Source organism: Nycticebus coucang, chromosome 15 (assembly GCF_027406575.1).
Source record: "Nycticebus coucang isolate mNycCou1 chromosome 15, mNycCou1.pri, whole genome shotgun sequence".
Classification (NCBI taxonomy): domain Eukaryota; kingdom Metazoa; phylum Chordata; class Mammalia; order Primates; family Lorisidae; genus Nycticebus; species Nycticebus coucang.
Genome location: NC_069794.1, coordinates 32,525,815 through 32,540,428, shown reverse-complemented (window position 1 = coordinate 32,540,428; position 14,614 = coordinate 32,525,815). Strand labels below are relative to the sequence as shown.

The following is a 14,614-nucleotide window of genomic DNA, read 5'->3' as shown; positions in this document are numbered from 1 at the left end:
GTTTAGTATTTTTTTAAGCAGGTTTTAAGCACTGAATGTTCAGTTTTTGTAGTTTCTTAAAATTAGGCAAAAACCCTAATTTTCATTGAACATTTGGTGTTGTAAATGGCATCCTACTAGCAAAGGCAAAAAATAAAACATATGGAGAGGCTCATTAAAATGTTAGTTCTGAGTGTGAAGGTTGGAGTCTGTTTTGTTCACTGCTGTAACCCTCTCAGTGCCTAAAATAGTTCCTAACCCACAATAGTGTTGAATGCTAATGTGGAATGAATGAATATTGTAGGAGGAGATTTGATCTAATATTTCAGCTCTGATTGAGAACATGCCCCCTATTGCTGATGTCTTGCTAGTAAGTGGGGACAACAAATTCCACAGGGCTATTAAAAAGATCAGAAAATATCGAAGGTGGACTTCAAAGAATGTGAAATACTGTATAAATACAGAGACATTCCAAATATGTGGTTTTTTTTTTTAATTCAGAGATTGAACCTAAATCGTCTTATACTTCATAGAAAACTATTGACATTTTCTTTTTTTTGTTTGTTTTTGGAAGGGATCTGTTTTTCCGTAAATACACCTGTTAGGGATCTTGAATTGAAAGTTTCATTAGTTTATTCAACAACAGTAGAGAATTCAAAACAACCTCTTTTGTTCCTTTTCTACTCCTTCTTAGATCTATATGTATTCCATTTCTGACATGCTCATCTTTGTTCTTCCTACTCCCCTCTACCCCTTTAGAATAAAAATAACAAAACCCCATAGGAATTTCATAGGTGGGATTAGCTCGCATGATATCCTAAATTGAAATAAGGCTAATCCAGAGTTTTGAGTAAATCCGTTTCATGAGGCTGGGATGTTAAATAAGCAAATAATGACCAAAAGCTTATCTAAGTAATTTGAAACACCCAAAATGTGGCTCACTTAATTTGGGGCCAGTTAATAAAAGCTTATCTTGATTCAGTATACTTGAATGTCCCTAACTATTCTATCAGGACAGGTCACACTTGAGGAGTGTGGGTATAGTTTTCACAAATAGCGTGGTCCTGCACAGTTGCTATCTTGGGTCATGTTTCATTGTGATCATCTCTCGTTTCCTTTGGGATTATATGCTAAGGACATGGGAATAGATATCACCCCATCCCTGAGTTTTTTTTCCTTTATCTTCCTATGATACCAGTTTCCATTCTTGTATTCATTGTTATGCCAGAGAGTTAATCTTTAAATTTAATCAATGAAGAAGTAAGTTGTGGGCTAATCCAAATTCTGAAGGTGGCCCTTTTGTTAAAATCCATGCAGATTGAAGCGAGACATTAAGCTTATGGAGTGTCTGTCTCCTGGAACCTGATTAGTTTCTCTCTGCGTGGCTGGAGATGCTATCTGTACCAGCTCACATTTCTAGTCTTGAGGTGCTCTGTCCAATTTGGAACACAGAATTAAAACTTAGTCTGTGGGGTTCATTTTGGGTAAATGTGGCAAAGGATTCTTTTTCTCACTGGATAAACAAATGGAATCATAATGGATTTTTTTATGCCAAAACAGGGTCTTCTGGCCTTTGCTGTTCTTCCTGTGGGTTACAGATGGAAGACACGTCATAGCTGTGGGATTCTGTCCAATCTTCATGTTGCTTTGCTCTTTTGTTCCGAATAGCCCAGATATATTTGCTTTGGCATTGTGCTTGACTTAGCGCAGTAAGTAATGAATAATTAGGGATTGTGCTTCTGTGAAATTTGCAGGTTCAGTCCAGTATACGCAGCACCCTGGATGTATGTTTGTCAGACAGCCTTAAAAGATCCTTCTTTCCTTTCCTTTGTCAATTGTGTGTGTGTTTCTATGTGGGTTTTTTTTTTTTTTTTTGTAGAGACAGAGTCTCACTGTACCGCCCTCGGGTAGAGTGCCGTGGCGTCACACGGCTCACAGCAACCTCTACTCTTGGGCTTACGCGATTCTCTTGCCTCAGCCTCCCCAGCAGCTGGGACTACAGGCGCCCGCCACAACGCCCGGCTACTTGTTTTTTTATTGCAGTTTGGCCGGGGCTGGGTTTGAACCCACCACCCTCGGCATATGGGGACAGCACCCTACTCACTGAGCCACAGGCGCTGCCCTCTATGTGGGTTTTTTTATTTGGTTTTGGTTTTCTACCATGATTAGAAGGGTGTTTATTAAAATATGCATTAATTCCAGTGAATTTATTATCAAGATGCTATTTTATTCCTTAACCCCAGCAAGGAAGAAAACGAAACAACGGAGATTCTTCCGAAGTAGTTGTCTGCTGCTTTCACGATACTGTGACAGTTGATTAAATTTGTTCACCATTGAAATCAGTTTTATTTTGGTAAAATAAATAATAGAAATAGATTCATACCCGTTTCTTATGACCAGCACAAAATAATGAGGCTGAAGACCCTGGGGCTTGAGCAGAGGTGATTTGAATACATGATGTGCGTTGGGTGTTTATTTACGCGGTGTGGGCATTGTGCTAAGTGCGAAGGGCAGCGGCGAACAAGACGAGCTTCGTGCCTGGCATGTGGAGGGTGTAACACAGATAGCCACTCTTGTTCTTTTACTTCCTCTCCTATGAAAGAAGCAGGATGATGCTTCCAGGAGAGCTGACGAAGGGGTATGGAAGAGAAAATTCCCTTCCAAAGGTAGCATGCGTCACTTAAGACCTGAGAGTCCGCAGGAGTGAAGCTGGTAACATGCGCTCCCGCGTCCGTGTGGGCCTGTGCGTCTCCGTGCGCAGCCGGCGCCGGGGAGTATCTGAGGCTGCAGGAGCAGCGCGTGCAGAGAGAGGCTCTGCCGCCGCAGGAGGAGATGTGACAGCAGAGGAAGTGGCCGGCTGTTGTGGGGGTGGTGTAACGGAGGAGAGTGCAGGAGAACCCCCAAGCTCAGAGAGTCTAAGTGAAACGAGACATGCGCAGGGTTTTCAGGGCAGTTAAGGACTTTATCTTAAAATGTTTGAAGACCTTGGAATAACTTTAAGCAAAGGAGCGTCATGACTGAACAGGTAAGCTATATAATATTGTCCGAGTTTCCTTCTTTTTAAATCTGGCAAGATATGGAGACTGAAATAACAATTTTAGAAATTCTTTGGAATGGAGTAAGGTTAGGGTTTAGCATTTTTTGAAGGGGGGAGAATCTTTAGCTTAGATGATCTTGGGAATATTTTTTTCTGCTTTTAAACTTCATGTCCTGTATTTCTTATGTGATTACATGGGAGAGGCAGTCATTGAAACATGGTAAAATTCTCATGATACTTAATTTACTTTGAAAACATACAGCTTTGATTTGTTGATGTTTTCAGTTATTTATAATATGTGGGAGCTTTAAATTCTCACATAGTTTCATGTCTGAGTTTTGGAGCTCTCATCAGTTTGTGTCTGAGAGTCTCATTTTTTTTTCTGTGGTAAGATTGTATTTCAAGGATCAGTATGTGTGAATTAGTCTTTTGAAGTTCAGGTTTACAGTCCCGTGTACAGGTGTTTGCGGGTGTCTATCTGCATAAAGATACGTGTGCTCAGCCTTACCTTCTGTGCTGCAGCGTTGTCAGATAAGTAAAGTTGGATCCGTAAAGGGTGTAGCAGCATTGGGGCTGGAAGAATGTGAATAGCGCTGCAGCTGATGGCTGCAAGTGGTGATGCCTCATCTTCAGGGTAGAACCAGGTACCTATTTTTTTTTTTTTTTTTTTTTTTTTTTTTTTTTATTGTTGGGGATTCATTGAGGGTACAATAAGTCAGTTACACTGATTGCAATTGTTAGGTAAAGTCCCTCTTGCAATCATGTCTTGCCCCCATAAAGTGTGACACACACTAAGGCCCCACCCTCCTCCCTCCATCCCTCTTTCTGCTTCCCCCCCCCATAAACTTAATTGTCATTAATTGTCCTCATATCAAGATTGAGTACATAGGATTCATGCTTCTCCATTCTTGTGATGCTTTACTAAGAATAATGTCTTCCACTTCCATCCAGGTTAATACGAAGGATGTAAAGTCTCCATTTTTTTTAATAGCTGAATAGTATTCCATGGTATACATATACCACAGGTGGAGCCATCCAAGTGTGGGATCCCCACTGGTGATGGGGAAGCAGAACTTGAGGTTACTCCAGACCTCACATCAGACAGAGCCAGGGTGGAGGTGTGTTAGATGATATTCTGAAGCATTCTGTCTCCTTTTGCAGCCACCCCGCTGCTGCTTGTGGAATAATTCACCCCTTTACACATAGTGCCTATTGTGGGTTTCCTCTTAAAGGAATCCCTCAAAAAGAGGTGGAAAATATGAGAGAAGTTAGGGGAGAGAAGAAGACAGATCCAGAGCCTTGCATGTTTAATAGGAGTTCCAGAAGACCATTCAGAGGAGGAATTAATAGGGGAAAATTTCTTTGAGCTGAAGGAGGATGAGTCCTCACGGTCAACTAAGATAGAAGACCTTCTGGCTGCTGAATTTCAGGTTGTCCAGGGTCAAGGAAAACACTCTAAACATTCAAAGGGAAAAATAATTTGTCTACAGTATAACAGACCTCAGACGTTCTTAAGTAATATCAGATGCTGGCTGAAAAATGAATATTGGCTCTAAAGTTTTGAGGGAGAATAATTTTCAAACTATAACTCTGTCATGAAGCAAATATGTTATAGGAACAAAAGGAAGAGATTTCTGGTTGTGCAGAGATTTAGAAGGCTTTACTACTTCACGTACCGTGTTTTAATGGTAAGAAGAGTGCAAGGAGGAAGATGGCACGCCATCTAGAAAACAGTGGCCGTAGAGATGACCAGGAGGAGTCACAGGTAGATGAGGCAGTGAAGTCAAACCTTAGGAGTGTGATGATCTTCACCTGGTGGTTATGGTCTAGTTCCAAACAGTTCCTTTCTTTCCCTTGGTTCTGTCCCATCTAAAATCACCTCAGACCTGTCCTACTCACAGATATAAAACAGAATGAAAATCCAGTAAACGCTGACCATGTGAAACCAGAACTGTCAGATCTGGAGCTGGAAAATAAGAAAAAGTGTATGTGTATTAGATGTCTTTTACGGCAGGAAATCAGAGGCCACCAGGGCAGTAGTTGGTTTGTCTGCTTAAAGCTATACACCATCCATGTAACTGCCTTCAAATTCTGAAAAAAAACAACAAACAAACAAGAAAACCCTGGAAGGTGAGTCCGGTGGGGAAGGGAAAGAAACTCCTGTTTTAGATTTTTGTGTGTATTTTAACGCTGTGTCTGCAGGTGTTTTAATAACAAACCATGAATGGGTTAAGTTTAGGGCCCCCCCCAAAACAGTTTTTCCTTTAGTCAAAACTCTAAATGTATACACTTAATTTGTACCACCTCATGAGTAGTAGGTTAGAGGTTTTTTCTGCCATTGCAATGTAAGCCACGCATGATGTGTCTTTGCGTGATTTAGCCCAGGAGACACTGGAGAGGAAGTTTTATTCAAATTCTGTTCCCATCTCCTCTATTCAGGAACTCATGGGGCTTTCTAGTAGTCTCCTGGGCCTGGTTTCCCTGCCACACTGTGCCCAGTCTTGGGTGTGGAGACTCGTGTTAGTCATCTAGCCCATCTTTACTTTCAGAGAGATGGTGAGATTCTTCAGCCTGTCTCTTCACAGAGTTGGATGCTGTAACGTGTTTCTTACCTCGTGATTGCAGTCTAGAGCTTGGACGCCACTCCAGCTGGTTGTCAGCTTGTACTGTGGCTGTAGTCTAAATTGAAAGCAGCTGCCTATAATCTGCTTGACAACATCACACTGTTGACAAATTATTGGGCACTCTTTTCCCTTGTTCTTTTCAGATTAAATTATTACTTTCACACAGACCTTTTCACATTCTGTGGCCAGTTTTACTGTCTTTAAATTTGATTTAAACTATAGCAGGCAGACCCAAGGGGAAATGGCTTCTATAAAAGGGAATTTTTAAATGTGCCTTTGAAGCCTAATTACTGCTTAACTTAAAAAAAAAAAAATCTCCTTTATTAATTGCAGATGGGAAGTCTGCAGTGGTGTGGCATTGTAGAGATCACTTGGTCCTGAATAGCACTGGATTTAATCTGTGTGTGCTTAAAGCAGGCCCCCTGTCTTCAGTTTTGACCAATGATTAAGTGGAAACAATTTGATAGTGAAGATAACTTGCCCTCTCCCATCCTCATAACTTCCCTTTTCTTGCCCTCATTTTTCAGCTCTACATTTATTCTACAGTTAGAGAAATCCCTCAGAAGAACCAAATAATGGCCATGAGCGCACAGTATTAAGGATGGGGTTCTACGCCTGGTTGGGGTCTGAGAAGTGGAAAAGGTCTAATCCTTTAATTATGATGATGAGATTCTTTACCCATTAAGATTACATTAACTGGTTTTTAATTTATTGTGTTTATTTATATGTATATATATATTTGAAACAGAATCTCTCCCTGTGCCCTGGGTAGAGTTTTATGGCGCCCTACCTCACAGCAACCTTAAACTCTTGGGCTCAAGTGATCCCTTTGCCTGAGCCTCCTGAGTACCTGGGACTACAGGTGCCCACCACAATGCTTGGCTAGTTTTTTCTATTAGTAGAGATGAGGTCTTGATTTTTGCTCAGGCAATCCACCTGCCTCTGCCTTCTGGAATGCTAGGAGTAGAAGTGTGAGCCAAGATTACATTAACTCTGAAAATGTGAGAAACATTTGAAGGGTACACTTAGAACTTTGACTCAGTCTGTTCAAAAACAGGATGTAAACAAAACGTGTGCCCCTTAATATTCTGAAATTAAAAAAAAACAAACAAAAAACCAGGAAACATTTGACCTGTAAAATTCAGTATCCAGAATAATTATACCCTGATCCGTAGGGAATAAATGTTATTAAATACTACTCCTTACTACACCTGGTGAAATTCTGTAGTTCTCAAGTATTTATTAAATATTTACCTGCTAGTTGCCAGGGATATATATTTTAGTTACTTCTAAACCAAATATAGTTTAAAGCTTAATCCTAATGTTGAAAGTGGCTTTCTTGATCAGCTGTGAATATTAGATAGCTAAACTCTATGTGTTTCTTGAAGGTGGTAGGTAAACCATGTTTTTATAAGTCATTGCATTTTGAAAACAACTGCAAGTCTAAATATTGAGAGCCTATAACATCCTGGGGTTATAGGTACACATACATATATATCACAATTACTGATTTTAATCACTACATTTATCTTTGTAGGTTCAATGTATGGGAACTATAGGAAAAAATTCAGATTAACCTTCTAATAAGTTTTTCTAGCTAAATTTAAAGATTGTGAGACTGGGGATAATGCCTAATTTACCCAATTCAATAGTCCCTCACACTACCATTTGGGAACATTGACTACTTGTTAGCCCTTCTTCTTAAATGAATACATTGACAAATATAATACAGTTGAATCTTCTTCTTCTTCTTCTTTTTTTTTTTTTGTGCATGTTTGGGAAAGCGAGTACTGAACACCTGTTTCCAAGTTGTGGTAGGACTTCCTAGACCCCACTGCTTATTTTTCAGGTCATGAGTGCTGTGGAGAAATTAATGCTGCTCAAGTTTACCCAATAGAAACAGTGGATCAGATAAGCAGCAAACCATATGTTCCTCCCCCAGAGGGTGGCTCAGGTTGGAGCAGAGTCAGCAGTACTTGCTGTGAACCCATGGCCGCTCCAGAAAACTTTATCTCAGTCTGTACAATTAGCGTTTATGAGTAAACCAGTGAGATACTATCTTCACTGCAGTTTTTGAATTCTTTTGTTAAAGTTTAGTCTATACATTTGAGTACCTCTATGAGCTGATGATTTTTGTAGGCTCTGGGTATGCAAAGATATACTTAGATCACCTAGGTTTGGGAAGTTTATACTTGAGAGGGTTTATGGAAATGAAAGTCTTCCTGCCCTGATGGTATGTGGGTTTAGGTCAAAATGCTGTGGTCTGGATAAAACTTGCTGCCATTTTAAGGGAGAATAAAAAATATTAAAAGAACAGATGTCACCTTTATCTTCGCTAGTGTTAGACCACACTGTAAGCAGGTATGAGAAAAGCACCACGTACAGTCAGCTCCTGTAATCCACCATCCGTGGGGATTGGTAGATTCCAGTTACAGGTAGTTGCCAGTTACTTGGAATTACTGTTAAAAATAGGCCTAATTCTATACCTCATTCCATACCATACCATAAACCCTATATTGACTTGATATTCGTATTGAAATACACTAATTAAAAGCAAATGAAGATAATTGAAGACAAACTTCACTCACTGTAACACAGTTTTACTATATTATAAAACAGCTTTGTAAATGTGTGTACAGTTTTAGTTAAATGACAGTCAATACACTTTTCACCTTCAGAACCATATATTTTTTAACTTCAGATAACTCACATTAAGACTTAAAATTGTGCAGAGAACACATGGGCACTGCGGGAGTGAAGGCATGGCACACCCAGTGTCAGGTCTGATTTTTTTTTTTTTTCGGACCAGGTGGTGAGCCGGTGGCTTGAGAGGGCCATTTGCTTCAGTTCCAGATAACAGGCAAAGGGAATTTACTATAGTTGGATTGCTGTGTTTGGCTCAGAAATGAGGCCTGCTTGCCTGTTATATAAAGAGAATAAAGCAAACGCATTGAAAGTCTGCTAACCTTGCTTGCTTTCCTCTTATTTTCCAAGACTATGGTAATGAACATCATCATTTAAGACTTAGAATATAACCTTAGGAGCCTGTGGTTTTGAAGAAACCATATTTCATAAAAATATGGTATTCAGGACACTTGTTTTCTCTGAGAAAAACAGATAAAACAGTGAGAACTGTTGACCTACTCTGAGCAAGCTGTTGAAGGTTCATGGTTTGGTACACTTTGTTTCTGAATTCGTAGCATCTGAGAAAAGATTAGGTCCGTGAAATGGTCTAGGTAACATATGATGTAAAAGGGTGCCCATCATTTTGAGAAAACTAGGTTAAACTTATTAAGAATTAGAAAAAGTGAAAGAGCCCTACAGATGGTCTTCTCCCACCCCGCTTCTAGAACATTTTTCCTCAGAATGTGGAGCATGTTTTTGCTATGATTCGCTGTCACTTTTCACTTACAAATTGCATTACAGTTTGTGAATGCATGCTGCAGACTTTCTCCTCTTGCTCACCAGAGCCCTGTTTGTTACCCTCCCACAAACGTGACTTTTTCACATGAGAACACTGTAACATTAAGATGTTGTTATGATTTTCTCCACATCTCAAAACCAGCCTGTAGCAGGGTAGAGACTGAAACTTGGGTCCTGGATTCTTACTCTAGTGTCCTTTCAGTCTTTCACTGGTCTTTATTACAATGTGTTACAGAAGGTTGCAGCAGAGTAGCAGATTGGCCGTTGTTGCTGATGTATCTCTGCAACGTGGCTGTAGGTCTGCATGTTTTTCTGAGTGGATATTATAAAACTGGTACGTATGTCAGCCCAGGCGTTGGCACACTGTGGCCATTTCTGCCTTTGCTTGTATGGCCCAGGAGCTGAGAATCCTTTTCACATTTTTAAATAAGCGAAGAAAAATAAAAAGAATGATACCAAGTTATTAGAGAATAACTAGCTAAATTTGAAAAGTCATGAAAAATCCAACTTAGTATATATAAAGTTTTATTGAAGCATAGCCACATTCATTCATTTGCCCATGGTAGCTTTCATGCTTTGATGTTGGAATTGAGTAGGAGTGACAGAAACCGTACGGCCACCAAAGCCTAAAATATTTATCAGCTAGACTTTTGCAGAAGATGCTTGCTGACCATCGTGTAGCCTGTGACTGTGATCTCCAACTTTGAATACAGACTCTTCCAGACCCTGTCTCTGGTCTCTTCCTGTTATCTTCCTCGTGATTTCTAAAATTGCCAGTGGCAGATTACCTTCAGTCAATAGGCTTGTTTTTTCCCTCTTAATAATGACAAACTTATTTTGACCTCTCCATGAGCAGTATGACCATTGCACATCAGCTGTCTAAATGTGAACTCGTAAGACATAAATACCCATTACAGAATCATGGAGCAGGCGCTTGCTCATGTTCTCCCGGTATCTTTCTGAGGTTCACCTGCGGAGGGTAATGTTGTTCTAGAGGTAAGCTATCCAGAGTCACCCAGGCAGTCCCTTTTTAATTCTCCGTGGTTAGCTGTTTTCCTTGTTTCCAGGGGTGGCCTTCCAGCCATTACTGCATGAGGTTTTTCATTCCACACCTTGCCCATGTATTTATTGCCTCCTAATTTACAAAGGGGCTTAACCCCACTTACATCTGCATTTTCCACATTCTCACCATCTTTACTTCATGTTTCAAGGGAAGAAAGAGCCTCCCCTTGCTGCTTCTTCCAGCTCATCTCTGCCCCATTCCTCTCTTCAGGCTCTTTCTCCAATGCTTTTCTTTGTCTATGTAGACTCTTCTCAACTGGTTATATTTTTCCTGGGCTTCTTGAGTCTTAGACCCCTTAAGCTACAACCCTATTTCTCCTTCCTTTTATAAGCAAATCTCTTCAAAGATTTATTCCTCCTCTGAACATCTGCTTGACCCATTAACACTGGTACATCCTCATCGAATCTGTGCACTAGTGAACTGGTTGTCCTGGCCAGTAGCCTTTTCTAGTCCTCATCCTGCAGGGGCTGTCTGCAAGGTGCTGTCGACACTGTCACTTACAGCTCCTGTGTGCAAACTCTTCTGCGTTAGTCTTTTTTCTTTTGGGGTTCCATGATCCTTGGGCCTCCTGGATTCTTTGAGTGGCCTTTCCGGTCTCCTTCACTGATTCTCCTGTCTACTCTGGATTGTCCTTTCCTTGAGTCCTTTCTCTTTCCCTTCTATACGTGGTCCTGTGGTGATCTCATTCATATAACCCCTGTTTTGTTGATGGGCCCTGAACCTGTCTCTCTAACTTTTTTCCTGAACTCCATCTTTATATGGGATACCCACACATAGGCATGTCCAACAACCATCTTGAATTCAGTCTTTCTTTTCTCTTTTGTCTAAGCATGCTTATCTCATGTTCTCCTAGTGAACGGCATCCGTGTTTTTGGACTCACGGCGTTACCTTTGGTTTCCTCCATTTCTCCACTCCCTGTATTTCCTGAGTCACCAGAAAGCTCCACCTTAGCTCAGATGTGGCTTAGTAACCCTGTACTCACCAAATGTTCTGCTTTCGCTTTAGTTCATAAACCTTGTCATATTTAACCAGATCTGCTCTAAAAGGCTCCTAACTAGTCTCCTAGTCATCAGTCTCTTTGCCCATTTAGTTCATCATCAGTACGGCTACTTATGCCACCGTAAAATACACTCCTAAGGTCTTTTATCTTTTCAAAGTCAGAACACTAACTATATATTAAAGTATGTAAGACAGTGCAAAAAACAAACTTACCCATCTCTCCAGCCCTGACTCTTCTTTCTCACACCTGTATGCTTTGTCATATGTCAGATGTTCGTCATTCTCTGAACATACGCAGCTCTTTCATGGCTCCATGTCTTCGCATGCGTTACTTCTGTCTAGAATAGCATTGGATCCTCTGAGGATACAGCCAAGGGCCACATTGAACATCATGTCTTCCCAAGGGTTTGGCTTTCCCCGGAGTTAATTATTGTCTTTGCCTCTGCCGTGAGCGTACTTCTTCATGGTACTTTTACTGCACTTCCCAGATCTAATTATTTCCCATCTAACTCCTTGTCTCCTGCAATAGCTTTTCTGTCTTTAGAAACTGGAGTGGGAAGAAGACGAGGGCAATCACTGTATCTTGTTCGTCTCCATCCCTGTGGCATCTGGCCTGCCGTCCCACAGCAGTGGAGGTGAATAGACAGACGCGTGTGAAGAGCAGGTGGGAGGCGGAAGCCACGCAGACTCTCTAGTGTGACTGTGGAGCCAGAGACCTGCTGCGGGCTTGTGTAGAAGATATTTAGGTGACCACTGGAGTCCTTGAACGCTTTTTGGTAAATGCTATAGGAAGGAATTACTCTAGACATCGTTTCCTAATGCTGGTTGTCTGAATCATTTTGGAGCACTACTTTTTTTTTTTTTTTTTAGCTGAATGGTACTCAGGACTTTGTTTATGAAGAATTAAATGACAACAGGCAAACTCCACAAGGCAGAACTTGGATTAGGCAGTGATGAGAGAGAATATGAATTTGGTTAGCTGAGAAGAGAGCTATGAGCAAAGAGGTAGAAAATCGTGACTTAATTAGAAATCAGTCTGGGTGAATTTTAGTAAGACATCTAAAAGTTGATGTTAAGGAGTTTTTATCAGAATTACTAAAAGCTAAAGAGAAAATGTGGAGGGCAGCTTTAGACTTCTTTTCCCCCACCCCCACTGCCAGGATCTGTACCTTCATGTCGCAGTGGTTTTAGATTATCTGCTCTGAGTGAGAGACTAAGGGAATGTGGCAAATGAGAGCGAGTCACGTCTCTGCAAGCTGCAGTTTTGCTTATTCTTAGAGGAGAAAGGAGGAAAAGGATTGGAGAAGAGAAGATAGGGGCTTGCATCCTAGGAGAACTTCCTCCCTGATGACAAATCTGGCCCTACTATGAGAAGCAGATAGAAAAAGTAAAGGCAGCACCCTGCAGGGCTTCCTCGCCCAGCTCAGATGCCTCCTGATTGGCAGAGTGTCCGCAGTACCGCTAAGCACAGTGGCAACTGTTTTGTAACTGTGTCTTGATTTGATTTTAAAACATGGTAGCATTTCAGATTTCAGGGAAGATTTGTTACCTTCTTGCATGGTTTACTATCAAGGAGTGTGCTTGGCATAATCCTTGGTTTTAACTGTGCCATGGAGCACTGTGGGAGCCGGCTCACCTGAGACGGTGACTCCTGTGTTACTGATTTTGATGTGTCGGTTACCGCAGTCCACATACTAGTCAGTAATATAAAATCATTTAGCAGCAACCCAGAGGACTGATACACATGAAGTTCAACTTAGCAGTTGTTAGAAAACATGAATGACGTTTTCTATGGGTGTATTTCTTAACTGAACCTCTAGCTGGTTAAAAATATCAAATTAGACTAACCCTTGTTTTCAAAGACACACTAAATTATAGTTATTTTAAATTTAAAAAATTGGACAAAGTAATGTCCAATTTAGATGTCAAGGTGGGAACAGTAGGATGGCTTGAAGTAAATAAGGATCTACTAGCCAAACTATTGCTAAAACTTTGACCACATACAGCTTTGGTTGCGGATTTTCTGTCAAATGTTTTATTAGGTACCGAACTGTTTCTATAGTGAGAGGAAAGTGAAAGTGGTTGTTTCCAGAATACGTTATAGTGTTGCTGCATTTTTGAACTATTTTAGTTTAAGGCAGTACTAATCTTTTGAGAATTATCACTAAGCTTTTAATTAGATCATTTTCTTTCTTTCTTTTTTTGCCGTTTTTGGCCAGGGCTGGGTTTGAACCCGCCACCTGCTGCATATGGGGCCAGCGCCCTACTCCTTTGAGCCACAGGTGCCGCCCCCTAATTAGATTATTTTCAGTGTAAATTGTCTTATTACTTAAATTTCATTTTTTTCTTATGTGTGGAGACATGTATATTTAATAAAAAATCGAGTATTTATTGTACTTACTGTGAGTCTAGGCAAAGATGATTAAGGAATGGCAGGAATGTCATTGTTTCCAGGAACTTTTTGTTGTCAGCTGAATAATTTTCAGTGTGGAAAATGTAGGTCCTTATTAAAATCTATCCTGTCACCTGTCTTTTTGTGATTTCTTCATATTATCATCACTGGAGCATTTATTATCTTTGGGTTCCCCCACTATGGTCATCCTTTGCTTAATGGTATACAGAAATAGTCTATAAAAATATTAGACATGACTCGCTCTAATATTTTTGGTATTTTAAGATGTACCAAAAATAATATATCATGAAGTTTGTTTGTTTTTGAGACAGTTTCACTTTGTCACCCTCGGTAGAGAGCTGTCGTAGCACAGCTCATAGTAACCTCAAACTCTTGGGCTCAAGCGATTCTCTTGCCTCAGTTTCCCAAGTAGCTAGGACTCCAGGCGCCCACCATAATGCCTGGCTATTTTTTTTTTTTTTTCGTTTAAAATTTTTTTAGAGACAAGGTCTTGCTCTTGCTTAGGCTTAGGCTGATCTGGAACTCCTTGGCCTCCCAGAGTGCTAGGATTATGGGCTTGAGCCACTGTGCCAACCTCTTGACTTTTTTTTTTTTCTGCAGAAAAATGATTCATCAGTTTATAGCTTAGTACTTTATTATGTTTATTTTAGTTGAAGATGCGTATTAGACAAGGGAGGCAAAATAGAAAGTTTAGCCATTGAGTATGTTCTTAAGGTAGTTTCAGAAACATTCAGAGGAGGGCGTGAGATAACTGGCAGTCTACAGGCAGTGGCGACATGATGTGAAGTCCCTCTGAGATCTTGTATTTGATGAAAAGCCACTGCAGTGCTTTTATGGACGAGTATAACACTTAAAACAGCATGACTAAGAGGCCCTTCTCCTATAGATAGGACTTTGGAGTAGGAGTGTAGGGGAATCTAATTGTTGTTCAGAAGTTTACTACTCATCATCTCCTACTCGTTGGTAGGGACATTTGGAATGGGCTTGCTGAGGGTGGTTGGTAGCTGGAATGTTACTGAGGAGCAGGTTGCAGTGATCTGGTGAGGGGTGGCAGATGTCTTGTTAAGAAAGTTGT

General features: G+C 40.6%; 1 protein-coding gene across 3 annotated transcripts in view; it reads left to right on the top strand.

Annotated features, from left to right (window-relative positions):
* Window positions 1-14,614, top strand: part of SLAIN1 (SLAIN motif family member 1) — a 54,402-nt gene that overhangs the window by 20,911 nt on the left and 18,877 nt on the right. Inside the window, exon 1 of one of the 3 annotated variants that reach the window (XM_053563704.1) lies at window positions 2,873-3,004. The exons of the other annotated variants lie outside the window; for them this stretch is intronic. The gene's annotated coding sequence lies outside the window, so the exon portion shown is untranslated. Of the gene's footprint in view, window positions 1-2,872; window positions 3,005-14,614 lie in introns of those variants that run through there. 3 annotated transcript variants of the gene reach the window in all.